Raw genomic sequence first — 14,834 nt, forward strand, 5'->3', positions numbered from 1 at the left:
TCTCTGACTAGATCCTCTGCTTGACAAGATTCTGTAAACATGGGCTACTCCGTACTGCTCACATATCAGATAAGTGGTGGGGGTTGGCCCAGGGCTAAGGTTGTTTTCAAAACTGATGCTAAGAATGCATCACTAACAATGCAAACCTGTACATATCTACCCAGAAGTAAGTAGCGCTGAGTTCAATGGGGCTTGTTGCCAGGCAAGTGTGTATAGGCTGCAATCCTATTCCCACTTACCTTGGAGCAAGCCCCATTAAATATAATATGACTTACTTTTGAATAGACCTGTATAGGATTGCACTGTAAGGCTGCAATCCAAGCACACTTTCTTAGGAATAAACCGCACTGAATACCTTGGGACTTACTTCTGAGTAGACACACATAGGATTGTGCTGTAATAATTTTGTTATTGTATTTTAATTTGTTTTAATTTTTTAAAATTAAATTAATTAAACTTATTCATTTGTATTTAATTGTTCCAAGTCACCTTGAGTTGGATGAGTAGACTGGGTTTCTGATTCCCAATTGTCGAATAAAAAGCTCCCCTCTTCCCCTAAATCCAGGCTGCTAGATTCCCTAGTCTGTAGCAATTCAGCTGTAGATGTGTGCTTGTCTATGCAGGTCATCCCAGTATATGCAGCTGGATAGATGCAGTAGGCCGTTGGCTCTGCCCCCCCCCCCGAGCCACAGTTTTGCATCTGGTTCCACCACTGTCACCCAGAGGTGCACGTCGGATAGCTCCTTTAGAGTTCTGACTGAAACCCGGAGCGGATTCACCACCCCACTGACATTGGAGCCACCAGTCTCCACTGCACAGAGGTGTTGAACTTCAGGCCTGCAGGGCAAATCCGGCCATCCAGAGTTCTCCCAATGGCCACACCCCTCCCCTGGCTCCACCCCCTTTCTCCTGCTTGTCAGTCATTTGATGGTTTCCCAGAGTTTGCTTGAGGTTTTTTTCCTTTTCTTAAAAGTTGAATGGCAGTAAGAGCGTTAAGCTGGGATGTGCTGGTATTTTGACCCCACCTTTTTTGCCTTCACCCGGCCCACCACTGGAATGTGGCCCCCAAGAGCTTCTCTGAAACTGAATTCAGCCACTGTTCTAGCCAATCTAGTGTTTACATTCATATTACAGATGTAAAAATCGGGGGGGGGGGAACAGCAATGTAAACACTACGTGTGTGAAAATGTCTTGAGACACTGCACAACACAAACCCAATCCTCCTTTCACTATTCAGTAGAACAAATGCATTTTCCAATAGAATGTCTTACACTCCCTAGTGCATTCCCGTGGGATACTGGCTGCTGTCCTGATCTAAGGATAGAGGAAAGAAGCATCTTGGCAAAACGTTGACCAAAAAAAGAGAGTTTTCATTAGAGATAGAGTTTAGTCATAAATGATAGTTTCTAAGGGAAATATCTGACAAAAGTCACATTTCCCGCATCTTATTGGCCTTTTCTGGTTGAAAAAAAAAGGATGTGGAAGGAGAGAAGGAATAACATCACCCGTCCACCCCCCACATTTACAAGGTTTCCTGTGAGAAAAGCAAGATTTCCTGATGGGAAAAATCTAAAGGGAATTCCCCTTTCCTTTAAACCCTTTGCTGAGAAGATTCTCCCCGCCCCCACCCAAGGCCAGTGCTAGAAATTTAGTCTCTTCCTCCAAGTCTAAGCATTGCTGGAGAGATTAAAGGAGCTTCCTCACAGCCTACCCTAGGTGAGCAAGCTGCAAAATGTCACTGCTAATCAGAAGGAAGGCTGAGAGAAGCCAGGCCGCCACATCTGCAAATGCTCAAAACGCAACTGGGATGCAGTGATGGTGGTGGGGAAATGGAGTAGGAAGGAGTTGCAGATGCTGCTGCTGCTGTTTCTGCCTCTTTCTTTAACTGCTTAAGGGTGCAATCCCACAGACACTTTACTTGGGAGTAAAACCCATTGTAATCAGTAGGATTTACTTCTGTGTAGACATGTACTGTAAGAAAATGTTTCTTTGACACTTCTGCAATGGAATCTCTGCCACAATCATCTGCCCCCAATGTGGCCGGGGCTCTCAGGACTGCTGGTTGCAGAAATTCCCTATCAGCTTCTATAAGCCTGGGGGAGGCTGCATGTCAACCTAAACAAATGCTGCTGCTATCAGGAAGAGCCTAAAGTCCCCATAAAAGCAGATCTGTGCAATGCCTTAATGTATCCGAGATAATACCCCTTCTTCCTGGCTGAAAATTGGCCTCCAAGGAAAGCAGCCAGGATGGTTTGGGGGCAGGGCTGGAATTTTTAGCAAAACAGTTCTGGTAAGGGAATCCCCAGGGGGAAAGAGATATGTAACCAAAGCATGCACGCAGTGCTGTTTCATTTGAACTGGGATTCCCAAGCTTCTTCCATCTTCTGCTGGTTTTACAGGCTGGAGAAGGAAGTAACTCTGACCGTGTGCAGAGTGCCCCACCTCACCATGTTGTAGCAGTCCATCTTGACCCTTCCCATGTGAGAAGATGGGAAAAGGAGGCTCCAGTTATGCCTGAGCACCAACACTTCGATTTTTTTTTTTTAAGATTAAGATTTTACAGGCCTCATATCACCATCTCCTTCCATCCTTTCTGCTGTTACCCCAAGTGCCCATTCATCCATTTGCCACGGGAGTGCATTTGTTCTAAAGCAGAAGTGCAGAACCTTTCAGCTCAAGGGCCAAATTCAATTTCAGAGATGCTCTTGGGGGCCACATTCCAGAGGTGGGTGGAGCCAAAGGCAAAAAGGGTGGAGCCCCAAACACCAGCATATTTGAGTTTAAAGCTCTTCCTTCCAGTAAGGAAGCCTTAGGAGAGGCATTCAAGCTTTTAGAATGGGGAAAAAACTACACAAAAGTTGGGAAACCACCAGAGGATTGGTGGTTGGGAGAAAGGGGTGGGGCCAGGAGAAAGGGTGTGGCCATCCGGGGAACCCTGGAGGCCCAGACTGGGACCACTGGAGGGCTGGATTTGGCCCCCGAGCCTCAGATTCTGCATCCCAGTTCTATAGGGAGGGAAAAGGCATTGTGTGCTGGCTTTTCTGATCCTTTTAGGGCCAGTGAGTGGATCTGAGATCTGCTTATACAATAGAATGAGATGGGAATAAGCAGTGTGGGCTCCAGGTTTTGGAGGGCCGAGTCAATATTCTTACAAGCATTGTCACCAGCTTCTGCTCTCCTCCTGTCTTGCTACCAAAGTCTTGGTACCTGCCTTGCTTGTTTGCCAAACAGAGAGCCAGGGAGCAAGTAGGCAGTGGCATCTACTGCTCCTCCTTCCTTCACACCCCCACCATTGGTGTGAAGGACCAGAGCAAGAGGAGGGTGAAGAAGCAGGTTGCAACAGTGAAGAGGAGGAGCAGGTCCAGGGAGCTCTTGTCAGTGGGCTCCTGCTGGGGTGTGGGCCCCTTGGCAGGTGCCCAGCCATGCCAACCCTTGGGGTGGGCCCTAGGAATGAGGTCAGTACCAGCTCAAGGTTTCGGGGGGAGGGTGTCTTGGGAAGATGCTGTCAGAGGGTAGGCACTAACTGTCGTGGTGCAACCTCAAGGTCACTTAAAGAAGGATTCATAGAATCCTAGGGTTGTAAGGAGCCTACAAGACCATCGAGTCCAACCCCCTGCTCAATGCAGGAAACCTGATTCCCAGGCAGTTTCCCATCCAAGTACTAACCAGGGCTGACCCTGCTTAGCTTCCTAGATCAGACGAGATCAGGCACATCCAGCCCTTTGAACAGGCTTTGGACTGGACAACTGTTCAGAGAGACGATGCTTTTAAAGCAGGGACTGTCCTGTGACAGTCTTTCCAATATTCATTCATTCATTCATTCATTTGTTTATTTATGCTACTTTTATACTGCTTAATACCCTAACATCTCTTAAATGGTGCATGACAATACATATATGCTACAGTATAAAAATTGTCATGAAAACATTGTAAGAACAATATAAAACAGAAACTTATTAAACCATGACAACAAAGACAATAATAAAGCAAACAGAGGAATGTCCTCCATAAAGAAGGACACATGGCCATCCTACCAAGAGGCTGCTGTTCCCTCTCTTTGCTCCCGTTACTGCTTGTTAGCTTAGAGGGGCCAGATGAATTGGCAGCAAAGTTGCAGATTCTGTAAAGTATTACTACTAAGAATCCAATGTCCTGTGCATTTTCAAGCTCTTGCTCTCACTCTGGAGCAATCTCTATATAACCAGGCCGCTGAACTATATATAACCCATGGGACAAACAAGAGCTCTCTCCCATGAATTATATACTTGAATATGCTTTTCCTAAGTTGATGTGCCAAAGCCAGCATGCTTTGACATTTTGTCGGTGACTGGTCTTGGAAATGCGCCGACCAATATTAAGATGGCAATTCGCCCCTTTTGGGGAGAGAACAGGCGATTTTCCAGTAATGCATTAAAAAGTGGAATGCCAGCCCAGTATGCTTATGGTGTAAGTAAAGTGAGTCCAATTATAACAATATACTGACTCTGTATCTTTTCTGCCATGTTTCAGTTATATTTTTGTAGGTTATTAGTTTTCTATAAAACCATATGAAAATGTTTTCTTTTTTAATAAAGAAAACATAGGGTTCAATCCAGATTTAAGCTGGATCAAATGAGCTTGTGGAAGTGAACATCCCCACTGCTCTTTCCTGTGGGAGCCCCACTAGCCCCCTGAAAAGCCTACAGAGAGTCAGGACACCCTGCTGGGTGGAGTGAGCTGTGAGGTGGGGAGAAGGGGAGGGAATCCCCAAAAATCACTCAGGAGGATTTTTTGCAAGCAGAGCCCTTCCTCTTGCAGAAGGCAGAGGCTGGATCTAACCCATCATTTAAAAAAAGAGAATGCCAGTGGATCTTTGCTTTAGGAGACCAGGAGCAAAGCAACCCATGAAAACATTTGCTTGAAGGTTGTGGGATGCATCTGAAGTTGACTGCGGCATATGAGAATTCATGGCACCATAAACGAGTTAGCCTTGAAAGAGCAGGGCAGCAAGGGGATACCTATGCAGTTTGTTTACGGTTGGAGTAATGTGAACAAATCTGTTCCATTAAAATTCTGGTGCCCAAATTCTGCACTAGTTGTTGGGTGGTCAGGTGCCCTACTGTACAGAAGACAATCCTCTATTTGAAGGTGTCCTCTGTTTGAAGGGCTGTCCAGTACAAGTCTGGTTTAAAGATAAAGTACCATAAGACGAGCGAGCAGAGCAGGAGACTTGAAGTTGCCCATTACCCCTGGACATCAGACTGAACCGGCACACAGGTCATAGAATCATAGATCACCTGCCCAGTCTTCCCCACTACGGTGAGATGTATTGTATTTCTATTTAAATTATAGTTGTTATTTCTAAATATGCATCTATACATATAAATTAACATATGCAAATGTTATGCAAATTGGTGTAATCTTTTGTCCTCTTTTTAGGTGATGGGTTTCCTCTTTTTTGGTGATGCATAAGCAGCCAACCTAACTAGTTGAAGCTTCTGAACTGTCTTCAAGGGCAGCCCCAAGTAAAATGTATTACAGTAATGGTTGATCTGGCACTGTGAAAGAGCTGAAACACTTCTGGATTGGGGTGGGGGCTACAAAAATGATTACACCACTGTTCTTTTGGAATTAATAATGTGTGTGGGGGGGTAAACTGCTCCTGGATATGACCATCAATTTTAGCACTAAATTGCCAATCAACCCTCAAGGGCAGATGGTATTTTCGGCTTTGGTTTCTGGCAACTGTTCTGGACTATGGGAGAGAAAATGGTTATTACTAGGAATAATCTTGGCTCAAGTGATCATGAGCTAATCCATTTTGATTTAACGAGAGTGACAGCTGGAATTAGAACTGTGGCTAAGGTATTTGATTTTTTAAAAGTCAGATTTCAGGAAACTAATAAGGTTGCTTAATGAGCTAGTTGAAGTAGAGAATCCTGTGGTTGTACATGCAGAGGAGAACTGAAATATATATGTTTCACGCACATGCACACACACACACACACACCAGCCTAAAAACTTTAATCCTGACCAACAGGTTTTAGAGAACTAAGCAGAAAACACACAGAAAATCATTGAAGCCATGCTGTATTTTTATTCATTCATTCATTCATTCATTCATTTCATTTCTATACCGCCCAACAGCCGAAGCTCTCTGGGGGTTCACAAAAATTAAAACCAAAAAGCACACAGTAAAACAATGTAAAATATAAAAACATTAAAACCACAATATAACAATGTAGAAAAAACGAGATAGTGATTCAAGATAATATGGGGGTGGCACAAATACTTAATAAACAAATTGAGCCAGATGATGATGATGATGATGATGATTATCATCATCATCTGTTTTTAAATAATAATAGGTTTTAGGGAGCAATCCTGTCTTCACTGTGAGGCCTGCAAAGAGGCCACAAGAAGCAGCATGTGTGCTGGTTTGCTGGAGGAGAGAGAGGTCTGCTGGTGAGATGATACCTGTGCTGCCAAAGGTCCCCAGTGTGCCTCCAGGAAGCCCTGCCAGCGTAGATGCCCTGCTGGCATTGGGGGGCAAAGCAGGGTGTTCCAGGGGAGTGTCAGGGTGTGTTGGGGTGGCTGTGGATCTGCAGGAACCAAAGCGCCCTCGTTCCCCAACGTGCCCACAAAACTGGAGTTGTTTTCCTCTTGTTGGAGTCAATGGGAGAGAAAATAAAAATGCTGCCCCCGCACCTCCCGGCCTGGCTACCATCAAGCCAGTAGGGCTACAGTTGCTCTGACGTGGAATCTCCCTCTCCCTGCTGCCCCAAGGTGGGTGGGACGGTGAAGTGGCTTCCTGATTGTCACAAAGGCCACCCAATCATCACTCTGCACAGCCAGCTTCTGCTGGAAAAAAAAAGTGTTTCTCCTGAGCTCGATTTTTTGTGAAAGGTTTACATCTGGCCAGAAAGCAGTGAGTGTGGATCCACAGTGAGCTTACTGATGAAGAGTCTGAAGAACACAAAAGCTTGCTTACTGTTTTTTGACATTTTGGTTGGTCCTCGTAAGGGTGTTGCCCGACTGTGGATATAGGGATTTTACTTATGGACTGAGATGGCTTCCTTTGCATCTTGTGCTCAGCTATATACCTCTAGACACACCTGAACAGTGCAGACCTGTAAGGTGCTGGAGGGGTCAAAGTGGGTACTCTGGCAGCTGGGCTCAGGTGCATAGATTGCAAAAGGAGGTAACTTCTAGTCTCAACCCTGCCATCACTTTAGCAGGGAAGAGGGCTATTGCCACTTTCAACCAGCAGGGTTGAGGTGCCTCGAGAAGCTGATAGGGCTCCATCTGGCCTTCTGTTAATGATGACCTTGTCCTTGTACCTCATTCTGAGCATCACTTGTTGCTCTGTGCAGACTGAGTTGCTCACAAAAACGGGAACTGGCTGCAGTTAAGAATTAGGAACACTGAACAAAAGCCCCCACCCCTCCCAGTGAGGCTCCCACCCCCTTCCATTGCTATCAAGCTAGTGATCCTGGATCAGGGCCAGGGCCAGGGCCAGGGCAGGCTGGTGGCTCTGATGTCAGTGGGGCGGTGAATCCGCTCTGGGTTTCAGTCAGAACCAATCAGAACTCTAAAGGAGCTATCCAAGGTGCTTTGCTTCCATGCCTTGGATAGCTCCTGACTGAAGCTAGTGCCATGGCTGTGGTAACAGGATTGTTCCATAGAAATGACCCCGTGTACAAAACCATTGACCCTTGACTTTATGGCTATACTTCAACATGATGCAACTTTTGTAACATAACTCTGAGCCAAGAACATGTGCCCATTTTTAGTGACCAGGGAATATTTATTAAGTCCATAGATTTTATTTTCTAAAAATAGGATGTGCATGGTGAACTGTTTCCTTATATAATATCTTTTGATACAGTATTCTCGGTTTGCTTTGAAATTTGAGAGTTCTACATCGTTCTTGCCTCTTGCCCAACAAATAGTTTTTTGGCCCAACAGCTGCTGAATCTTGAAGTCATTTTGCATATAGAAGAGACTAATCTATTGGGCTGAGTAATCCTATACACCCTTACCTGGGAGTAAGTCCACTGAAGTCCATGGGACTTAGTTCTGAATAGACATGCCTAGTATTGCATTGTAAGTCTGCCTAACACACCTCCTGCATTTAATGTCAGGACTCTTGCAATCTGCAGACTTTGGGGATCCAACACTTCTTCCCTACTGCCTTGTTTTGTTTATCACACATCCTGAAGAAGATTTTGGAAAACTCAGAAGTTTGCTCATTATCTTGTGACATTTGATTTAGTTGTAACGATATACCTTATTGTGATTTGGGGATTTTCTTACTGCTTTGTGTGCTCTGACCTGTGGGAGAGCAGAAGAACAAGGATCCAGGGGGAAAAGGGTGCCTAAGTTTCTCAACTACAGTACCCCTAACTCGTGTTGATTTGCAGATTTCTTGACCACCTGTATATAAAAAGAATTAACAAGTAGTAACAGAGCATAAGAACAGCCCTGCTGGGTCAGACCAAAGACTGATCTAGTCCGCGTCCTGTTTCATGCAGTGGCCAACCAGACGGAAAGCCTATAAGTAGGGCACAAGGGTGGCATCTCCCACTGTTGTTCTCCAGCAACAGTTAATTCACAGTGCAAACCTACATCTACTTAAAAGTCAGTCCCATTAAATTCCATGGGGCTTACTCCCTGGAAACTGAAAGCCTCAGAGGTATGCTGCTTATGAACCTGGAGGTAGCTTAAAGCCATCATGACTTGTAGCCAACATTGTACCCCAGAGAAGATTAAGGATTCAGAGTCAGATTTCTGAATACTTTTATTTTTACCTGTTATAGGCAATGCTGAGTCTGGACTCTAGAAATGTGAGCGTGGGGTGGGGGCACTCCACTTACATCAGGCTGCATTTTATAATGTTAACCAGCTGCATTTTGCAAATAGGAGAAAAGAAAAGATATATTTACTACCTGAGTGTTAACTTTGATCAGGCTCAAATTGCCTAACATCTAGCCGGCACCTCACATGCGGAACTACTCCAGGAGAACGGGGTAATACTAGAGGCAATATTTTCTTCCCTAGATTCAGACATGTCTTCACTCACAGGCAGCTCCACTGGCCCTCGTCTGACCCTCCTTGGCTATAAAGACCATCTCTACACCAGCCTAAAATCCTGCATTTAAAATGGGGCTTTCTGCTTCCATTTTAAATGCAGGATCATGTCGTGCTTCCTTCCCTCACTTTCCCCCCTTATCTGAGTCTTTCATATGATTCACTATACAGCCACTAGATGGCGCTGTGGTCTAGTGCCTCTTATTGTGATGTTTCCTCTTTTCATGAGGGAACTCAAGTGGAACTCAGATGCTGTAATTTGATAGCTCATTATCTCTCATCTTTTTAAAAATGGAATAAAGGTCATTTAGTGCAGGAGACGCCCTGGAGGTTGACAACGTCATCTAAAAGACCCACCAACTTCCATGAGTAACCAATCTCAATAGCAGGATAAAAGCTCCCTGGGAAGAAGCTCAAAGTCTTCCAGTTCAGGTTTGGTTCTTTGCTTGGGCAACAAAATCTTGCTCCTTCCTCTGTCTGCCATAATTTGTTCTCGGCTTGTTTGTTTCGCTGCCTTCCTGCCTGCCCTTCCACCTGCATCCCACATACAGAGGCATCATCTCTACCCCTGGCTCTGAATTGTTCTTATTATTACACTACATTTGTGTAGATCCATTGCACATCTGGAACCTCTGTCATCCTGGCCAATTACATCTGGAGCTTTCTGGTAACACCAGCTCTTTATCATCTCCAGATGCAGTTCACCTGGGGACCCAGATGAAGCTGTCTGCAGAATGTGATTTCACTTCCTGCTCTGCTCAAGCCTTTTGTGGGTGGGTCGGAGTAACCCATGGCACAGTTCTCTGGGATTCCCTGTTGGGAAGGCAGAACAATCTACTGCAGCTGAGAGCCAATGTAGACAGAAGGGGCAGGGCAAGAAAGCTGCAAACAGCTTTTTCACAGCAAACACCTTGCTGGAAATGTTCACGCTGAGGTGTGCTTTAGCCTACCACTGGAAAAGCAATGTGTGTGTTGTTAAAAGGCTGCTGCAGTATTGACTGGCAGATGTGCTTCCTCACCATTGTCTTTCCGGTCTAATTCTCAGTGATGTGGTAAAGCTGGACCACTTGAGACTGCAGGAGGAGGCTCACATGACAAACCTCTCCTCCATATAACAGTCACCCTGAACATAGGAAAGTAGAAGTCAGGGTGGTTTCTAGCCCAGCTGTCTGTATGATGTGCCACTTTTCTAGGGGGATGAAATGATCATGTGCAGAGAAACATTAAATCATATGAACCCCCACATGCAGCCTGAAGTGCCTTCCCAGAGGTGGAGCCCTCCAGATGTTTTGGACTGCAACTCCCCTCATCCCCAGCCAGCATTGCCAATGGTCAGGAGTTAGTCCAAAGCATCTGGAGAGCACCCCCCCCCGGGAAGGATTTACATTACATGGGAGATGTGTGTTTGTGTGGCTATAGCTGTTGGTTTGCTCATTGTTTTGTGTGTTTAATCAGGGTGGAAAAAACAGCTGGGGCAGGAAAGACCCACATGATCTTTCCTTGAGAGCCAGTGTGGTGTAGTGGTTAGAGTTTTGGCCTGGGACTCAAGAGATCCAGATTCTATTCCCCACTTGGCCATGAAGCTCACTGGGTGATTCTGGGTCAGTCACTTGACTCTCTGCCTAACCTACCTCACAAGGTTGTTGTGAGAATAAAATGGAGAGGAGGAGGACAATGTAAACTGTCTTGGGTTCCTTGCAAGAGAGAACAAAAGGCAGGATATAAATGTAATAATAAATGACTGGCTCTGCCTGTGGGCTTACGACGTTACCCCCTCGAATGTAGACAGAATGTGTGAGGTGGGTTGGGCAGCCATAGCACCTAGCCCCACCACCTGCCACTGACACACATGGCTTACTTATCAGAACTTCCCTCAAAGAACCTTGGGATTTGTAGTGTTGTGGGCGTGTTAAGAATTATTTGTATGAAGATCCCAAGCCTCTTCATGATGCTACAACTCCCAAGATGCCTTGGTTGGTAGTCATTCCAGTGGAATGGATTGAAAAAATATTTATGTTATTGCCTTTGTATCCAGTCTTTCCCCTCAAGAAGCTCATGATGAAATGTTTGGTTCTCTCCCCACCCCCATGTTATCCTCACAACAACCAGCTTAGGCTGAGAGGTAGTGACTGGCCAAAGTTCACTCAGTGAGCTCCATGGCTGAGCAAGGATGTGAACTGGGATCTCCCCAGTTCTAGTTCCCCACTCTAACCACTATACAACACTGCCTCCTGTATATAGCTATGATTCCTTTTTAAGGGTGCAGTTTAGACATGCCCAGAGAAGCACTGCAGCAACACTGCATCCTGTCGTCCTCCTCTTTTTCTAAGTGTCAACTAAACCTTAGGGAAAAGACTGGGTTTTAAAAGTGCAGAGGCCAGCTGCAGTGGAGCATTTGGCCTTATGCTGGTAGCCAGGCTTGCATATTATTTCCCAAAGGAGCATATCCTGCTCCTGTAACTCTGTCACCAGGAGCCATCTGGCAGGTGCAATATACAGGATGGGAGGATGCATCATCTCCGAAAACAGGAATCAAAAGTTGAGATAATAATTCATGATATCTTTTATGTGCAGTTCAACCATTCAACAAAATAAACTGGTGAAATGCAACAGCTGGCTTCAGCTACCATACCTGGAAAAGTGATGACAGAGGGCATCATCCACTGGGAAGTTCTTCTGCACAAGCCCCCTTGAAATGAATAGGAAACTGCTCCTCTGCGGTTGTGCTCTTGCACAGTTGTGCTCTTGCACAGCTCCTATTGGTTTCAAGGGGGCTTGCACAAGAGAATTTCTCAGTGGATTGTGTCCTAATAAGACTTAATTCAAACCAAGCCTCAGCATAATCAGCTTTCAGTGCCTATGCTCACCTTTGGTACATGTAAACTAATATTAAGAAAATGCCTTTGAACATATGAATCAGGACTGGCTCTTCCATGCAGCAGAGTGAAGTGAACTGCTTTGGTAGCCCCATGCAGGGGTGATCGATGAAGGCAGGAATTTGTTGTCTGAATCATGGTGCAGCAAGACTTTTTAAAGTATTGGCCCCAGCAGGAACAGGAATGCATTTAGGCTCTACTTCAGCCAGCAAAATAACTTGGTCTGAGAGCATTGATATGCATAATGCCTTTCCCCCACCACACAGCAACTCCCCCTATGCATTTGGGGTTGTGGGGGCCCGTCAGGGCGGAGAGAATCTCTACTCAAAGGATGTGGCTTTACAGTGTGGCTTGGTCCTTAGTATGTTGCTTTTTAAAAGACAACAACAACAGATCCCTGGAACTGCCAATTTGGCATGCCTAGAGAAAGCAAACAAAAAAACCCTAGCACGACAAAAGGAAGAACAAGAGAATGAATGAGAAGTCAGGAATGAGTATGAAGTAGCATTTTAAATAATTAATTGTGTCAGTGCACGTGCAGCTGTTGTCATTTTTGTGGTGGTTCGTGTGTGAGTGCACTTGAGTGCGCCTGTGCGAAAAGGCTTGTTGGAATGGTTGTGTCTGCGGATGCCGACAACCGCATGAGCATGTTGCGAAGAAGGTCTTGTCGGGTTGGTTAACAATCTCAGAAATGCAGATGATACCACTTTGATGGCTGAAAGTGAAGAGGAGCTGAGCAATCTCATGACGAAGGTGAAAGAAGAAAGTGCAAAAGCTGGGTTGCAGTTAAACCTCAAAAAAACCAAGATTACGGCAACCAGCTTGATTGATAACTGGCAAATAGAGGGAGAAAATGTGGAGGCAGTTACAGACTTTGTCTTTCCAGGTGCAAAGATTACTGCAGACGCAGACTGCAGCCAGGAAATCAGAAGACGTTTACTTCTTGGGAGGAGAGCAATGACAAATCTTGATAAAATAGTGAAGAGCAGAGACATCACACTGACAACAAAGGTCTGCATAGTTAAAGCAGTGGTATTCCCCGTAGTAACCTATGGCTGCGAGAGCTGGACCATAAGGAAGGCTGAGCGAAGGAAGATAGATGCTTTTGAACTGTAGTGCTGGAGGAAAATTCTGAGAGTGCCTTGGACTGCAAGAAGATCAAACCAGTCCATGCTCCAGGAAAGAAAGCCAGACTGCTCACTTGAGGGAATGATATTAAAGGCAAAACTGAAGTACTTTGGCCACATCATGAGAAGACAGGATACCCTGGAGAAGATGCTGATGCTAGGGAAAGTGGAAGGCAAAAAGAAGAGGGGCCGACCAAGGGCAAGATGGATGGATGATATTCTGGAGGTGATGGACTTGACCTTGGGGGAGCTGGGGGTGGCGACGGCCAACAGGAAGCTCTGGCGTGGGCTGGTCCATGAAGGCACGAAGAGTCGGAAGCGACTGAACGAATAAACAACAACAACAAATGTCTGCATTATGTGCCTAAGGGAGCAATCCTATGCAAGTTTAGACAGGAAAAAAGCCTACAACTCCCAGCATGCCCCAGCCAGGCTTTTTTTGTCTAAACTTGCATAGGATTGCACCCTAAGATTTTATATGTTTGACTATGCCTCCATTACCTCTTAGTCCAAAATTAGTTTTACCGAAGGGTCACTTTGAGTGACAGTGGTGGGCCCCAACCTACACAGTGGCCTATGAGAAGTATTGTTCTCTTAAAGACCATGTTTTCTGGTAGCCTGGCATCAGGTGGGCCATGTAGCATTCTTCGAGGGAGATGAAAGTGGCTCCGAGGCCTTCTGTGGCAGAATCCTATTGTATGGTCTGAAAACGTGGAACATTTCAATGCACATACAATATCTGAATGAAAGGAAAACCCTGATGCAGTGAGCAACAAGAAATTCAAATGAGCAAAGGGCTTTCACACACACAGCACCTTTGAGCTGTGGAACTCCCTGCTACTGGACACAATGATCACCATCAGTGTAACTGGTGAATGTGAGGAAGGGTGGCTATTAACAGTGGACGCTAACCTGTGAAGCTACCCATCAGCTAGCTGTGCACTGGGAGCAAGATAGTGCAAAGGGCTGTGGAATGAGAGAGCTCCAGTGGTGCAGCTAGGTCATTTTAGACCCTTGTCTTAAGAACATAAGAAGAGCTATGCTGGATCAGAGCTGGATCAAGGGTCCATCTAGTCCAGCATTCTGTTCACATGGTGGCCAACCAGCTATTGACCAGGAGTCCACAAGCAGGGCATGAGTGCAACAGCACCCTCCCACCCATGTTCCCCAGCAACTGGTGTATGTAGGCCTACTGTCTCTGAGACTGGAGGTAGCACATAGCCATCAGGACTAGTAGCCACTGATAGCCTTCTCCTCCAGGAATTTGTCTAACCCCCTTTTAAAGCCATCCAAGTTGGTGGCCATCATTACATCCTGTGGTAGCGAATTCCATAGTTTAACTCTGTGCTGTGTGATGAAGTCCTTCCTTTATCTGTCCTGAATCTCCCACCAATCAGCTTCATGGGATGACCCCAGGGTTCTTGGGGCGCAGTCCTATGCATGTTTCGACAGAGAAAAGGCCTACAACTCCCAGCATCCTGGGAGTTGTAGGCCTTTTCTCTGTCTAAATATGCATAGGATTGCACCCCTAATGGTCTTGGGTGGACGGGGGGTGGGTGGGTGCGCTTTAGTCTGCCATGGATATTACATAGCTAACATTTCTCTTTCCTCCCCCTACCCCCACCCCCGCCATTCCACGCTTTACAACTGCTTCTACATTCCCAGTATCTGAGAATCTTTGCCGAGGCTGATTCATAAACATAAAAGTACTCTGAGCATGTGCAGTTTTGCAGTTTACAGTCATAGAACCAACATGACTGCG

At 45.7% G+C, this 14,834-nt stretch overlaps 1 long non-coding RNA gene across 1 annotated transcript in view; it reads right to left on the reverse strand.

Moving 5' to 3' along the window:
- Positions 1-14,834, reverse strand: part of LOC146337069 (uncharacterized) — a 52,828-nt gene that overhangs the window by 36,436 nt on the left and 1,558 nt on the right. The window lies entirely within an intron of this gene.

The sequence above is a fragment of the Heloderma suspectum genome, chromosome 11 (assembly GCF_057233095.1).
Source record: "Heloderma suspectum isolate Gila_16-S chromosome 11, 16-S_ref, whole genome shotgun sequence".
Lineage (NCBI taxonomy): Eukaryota > Metazoa > Chordata > Lepidosauria > Squamata > Helodermatidae > Heloderma > Heloderma suspectum.